At 39.0% G+C, this 5,000-nt stretch overlaps 1 protein-coding gene across 8 annotated transcripts in view; it reads left to right on the forward strand.

Annotated features, from left to right (window-relative positions):
- The window catches only part of LOC113806072 (band 7 protein AGAP004871), a 694,998-nt gene that overhangs the window by 232,839 nt on the left and 457,159 nt on the right, over positions 1-5,000 (forward strand). The gene's annotated exons all lie outside the window — the stretch shown is intronic.

Here is a 5,000-nt window from a genome sequence, read left to right on the forward strand (position 1 = left end):
AGCGGAAGGAAAGAAACAAAACAAAATAAAACAACAAACAAACAAAAACAAACAATATATAACAACCCAGCCCAAAGAAACAAAACGAACCAAAACAAGCAAGCAAACGACAAGCGAGCCGCTCCCCCGACGCCGGCCAATCACTGCTTGTTATTCGGGTCGTGACAAGCCGTCTCGCGTCGGGTCGATCGTCGGGAACCTCCTTCTCCCGACGGGACCCGACGACCCGATCTTGTTCCCGTCGGCCGATGGAGGGAGGAGGGGGGGAGGGAGAGGGAGGAAGGGAGGGGAGGGGAGGGAGAGGGAGGAAGGGAGAGGGAGAGGGAGAGACAGAGGGGAAGGGAAGGGGAGGGAGAAGGGAGGAGGGAGGAGGAGGGGATGGGGAGGGGAGGGAGAGGGGAGAGAAAGAGGTCCTTATCTATCAGATCTTTTACCTTCGGGGGAGTAAAGGGGGGAGTGAGGTTAGGGGGGGTTAGGGGAATTAGGGGAGAAGGAATCTTCAGGGTGATTTGTTTGTGGGTGTGTTGGTGTTTGTTTGTTTGTTTGTGTGTGTGTGTGTATGTGTGTGTGTGTATGTGAATGTGTTTGTGTGTGTGCGTGTGCATGTAAGTACGCGTGCATGTGTGTGTGTGTTTGTGTGGGCTTGTATATATATACGTGTATGTATGTGCGTACAATTTGCCTTGAAACACCATAATGAAGCAAAAAAAAAAAAAAAAAAAAAAAAAAAATCCTTCAAAATGAGAAGCGATTTATCCCATCATTACTCAAGTGACTTTATAGTTCATATTTACTTTATTTTCTCCCCATCAACAGTCATTACAGGCAACCAAATTTAGCCCTTATCGACAATCTTATCATCATCTATATTACCCAATTTATCCACTTGCATATTCATCATTTTTCATAGTTCTTCGTTCTTTTTTTCCATTTCCCTTCTTATAGCCCTCTCTTTAAGGTCGTTTTCTGTTTTTTTCTCTCTTTCTTTATTCCTGTTTCTCTTCTTCCTTTCCTTTTTCTGTTTCCTTTTCGTTTCTCTTCCTTCCGCAATCAGTGAGTCAATAGGTCTTTTTGCTTAATAATTTTGAAGTTCTGTTTATTGCTGATTTTCCATTTCTTCTTCCTCTTCTCTCTCTTCTTGTATCTCCTTTTCGCTATGTCATCTGGCCCGTTTTCTTTTTGTTATTTTTCTCTATCTGTCTTATTTTCATTTTCATTTTCTCTTCTTTCTTTCTTGTTTTTTTCTGTCATTCGCTTTTCTTCTATTTCTTTGTTACTATATTTTCCTTACCTACTCATTTATCCATTTATCTCTCTATCTCCTCTCTTGATCTCCTCATCAAGTCCCAATCATTCCCCCTCTCTTCTCCCCCTCCTTTTTCTCCCTTCCCTCTCTCTCCTTTTCCCCCTTTCTTCCCTTTCCTCGCATCCATCCATCCACTCACCCACTCATCTACCTACTCATCGATCAATCCATCCACTCACCCAGCCGTCTATCCACTCGTCTACCGATCCATCCACTCACCCACCCACCTACCCATCCATCCATCTATCCATTCATCCATCCACTCACCCATTCATCCACCTACATCCATCCATCACCCACCGTCTATCCACCCATCCATCCATCTACTCCCACCCTCTCACCCTTCCATCCAATCTACCCATCCACCCATCCATCCGCCCATCCACCCATCCAACCACCCATCCCTCCATCCATCCCTCCACCCACTCATCCACCCATCCACCCATCCAACCATCCATCCACCCACCCATCCACCCACCCACCCACCCATCCATCCACTCACCCACCCGCCCATCCATCTCCCGCTGCGTGTGAGGCAACATAAATACACATGCTAATCCCTCCCTCTCCCTGGCCAACCCATCAGCCCCGCCCACTAACCCTAACTATGGGCTGTAATGGACTCATCATCCCTACCCCTCCCCCCCAACCCCCCTCCTCACTCCTCCCTTCCTCTCCCTTCCTCCCCCTCTCTCCTCTCCCTTCCTCCCTTCCTCTCCTCTTCTTTCCTCCCCCTCTCTCCTCTTCCTTCCTCCCCCTCTCTCCTCTTCTTTCCTCCCCTCTCTCTCCTCTCCCTTACTCCCCTCTCTCTCTCCCTTACTCCCCCTCTCCTCTTCTTTCCTCCCTCTGCTTCCTTCTTTCTTCCGCCCTTCCTTCCTTCCCTTCCCTCTCCCCCTTCCCTTCGTAATTTCCTCCCATCCTCCCTTCCCCTCTCCCTTGCCCTTCTCCTGTCCCTCCTCCCTTTGGCTCCCCCTGCCCTTAGCTAGCCCCCCCCCCCCTTGAACTCCCTCAATCGTTAGGCTCTTCCTCTGCCCCTGGAGCAGTTTTTGCCTCATTTTATTCACACACACACACATACGCACAACCACACACACACACACACACACACACACACACACACACACACACACACACACACACACACACATACACACACACACACACACACACACACACACACACACACACACACACACACACATATATATATATATATATATATATATATATATATATATATATATATATATATATATTTATATATTTATATATATATATAATTATATATATAAATATATGTATATATATATATATATGTATATATATATTTATATTTATATTTATATATATATAAATATATATATATATATGTATATATATATATATATATATATATATATATATATATATATATATATATATATATCTATATATATATATATATATATATTTATATCTATATACATATATATATATATATATATATATATATATATATATATATATACATATACATATATATATATATATATATATATATATATATATATATATATATATATATATATATATGTATATATGAACGCGCGCGCATGTGTGCGTGTATAAATATGCACAAGGTGATAAAGAGATAAAGAGGAAGAGAAAGAAGACTATATAGAAAATACTGGTTTCCGATTGGTTCATGTTTTTTATTCTGCTTTCTTTGATGGGTAAAAAAAACGTTTATGTGTCCTAAAAGTTATGTCCTGAAGGCCTAAGTCTCCCAAAAAAGGTTCCAAAGTCAAAAGGAAATGAAATCCCAAAGGAATCTCCCATAATATTTTTCAAGTCCAAGTTGATTCCTCCATTTTTGCCCCGATTTTGAGACAACTTTCCTTCACGTGACATTTTTATCTTTTCACAAAAAGAAAAGAAAAAGGATATATTGATATTTATTTCAACTTTTGATCAAAAACGTCTTTGGACTAATGTTTTCTTTTGTTTGTTTTTTTTTTGTTTGTTTGTTTTTGCGATAACTTTAACGTTCTAAAACTTGCGTCCTTTCCCTTAAACTTCCTTCAGAAATGTGCTTATATTTTATATTTTCCAAAGAGGGTAAAATAAAATGAATTAATTAGGGAAGGAATAATTGGCTAACAAACAAACTAACAAACTTTCTCTAAATTTTCGGAAAGAAAAATTTAATGTTTAGATACTTTGTATAGTTGGTTAGTGGTGTAAGTTACAAACTGATGAGTTTAAATACGAATACATATAAAATATATATAGGACTATTTCTCTGTCTTTCTTTCTCTCTCTATCCATCTCTCTTTCTCTCTCTCTCTCTCTCTCTCTCTCTCTCTCTCTCTCTCTCTCTCTCTCTCTCTCTCTCTCTCTCTCTCTCTCTCTCTCTCTCTCTCTCTCTCTCTCTCTCTCTCACTCTCTCTCTCTCTCTTTATCTCTCTCTCTACCTCTCTCTCTCTCTCTTTCTGTCTCTCTCTTTCTCTTTCTCTCTCTCTTTTCGATAACATGCAAAGCAACAAGCAATGCACAAACAAACACAGCCAATCTCCTCGCACCTCCTCCACGATGCCTTTTCCCTTAAAAGGAATTACTCGCTCCCATTCCTCCGCCATATCTACGTAGAAAAGAGAGCTAATGCGGTCGTAGGGGCGAAATCGATGCGGGATTAGGTTAACTAGCGACCTTAACAGCGCGGCCGGTCTCGGAATTATGTCTCGGCCCAAGATGGATGCTCTTCATCTGGGAACAATGAGTCTCGTTTTGTCATTTTCCCCGTGGGTGGCAACGCTGCAGGGCCGTGAAAGGGAGCTCATGGAATCGGCGATTTTTTTTTATTTAAAGAAGGATTTTTGATTTAAAAGTGGGATTTGTTTTATGGAGGATTGTGTTTTAAAAGTGTTTTTTTTAAGGATTTTGATTCAAAGGTGGGAAATGTTTTAAGGAGGATTTCTTTTTTTTATCTAAAAGGGAGATTTTTAAGAGGAAGGATTTTTATATAGAAGTGGGATTTTTCTAAGGAGGATTTTTCTATAAAAGTGGGAGATTTTTTAGGAAGGATTTTTATATAGAAGTGGGATTCTTCTAAGGAGGATTATTACATAAAAATGGGAGATTTTTTCAAGGATTCAAGCTCTTGATATGGGCAATAAAGAGAAAAAAAAAAGTAGTTTTAAAAGCGAACGGTTTTTAGGACCCGATATTCTGAAAACGGATGATTCTTTTAAAGGAAGCTTTTAAGGGACGGAATATCTTAAGAATTTGAAATTCATAGAATGGACGGTATCCAAAAATGAGGCGAACTATATTTAGGATTTGAAATTCAAATTATTATCTAAAAAGGGATATTTACATGGATAGGTATACTGACCCTCCTGGTATGTTTAATGTAAATCTTGGTCCAAGTTATTTCAGATTTAATAAAATAGATTTATCTATCTATTTATTTTGTAAAGATTTGATAATCATTATAATAAATGATCTATGTAATTCATTGAAAACTATATATAAAGATAAATATAAAAACTAAATATAAAAATAAAAGCTTCTTTTTTGCAATTTAGGAACATCCGAAATCGCATTTAAAAGCGTAATGAAACCTCCATTTATACTTTGATAAAGATTCTCGCGCGAGTGAAATATTGTGAAAAATAGCATTTATTTTCATCTCTTATGAAATTTCTACACTATT

This window comes from Penaeus vannamei, chromosome 4, assembly GCF_042767895.1.
Source record: "Penaeus vannamei isolate JL-2024 chromosome 4, ASM4276789v1, whole genome shotgun sequence".
NCBI classification, from domain to species: domain Eukaryota; kingdom Metazoa; phylum Arthropoda; class Malacostraca; order Decapoda; family Penaeidae; genus Penaeus; species Penaeus vannamei.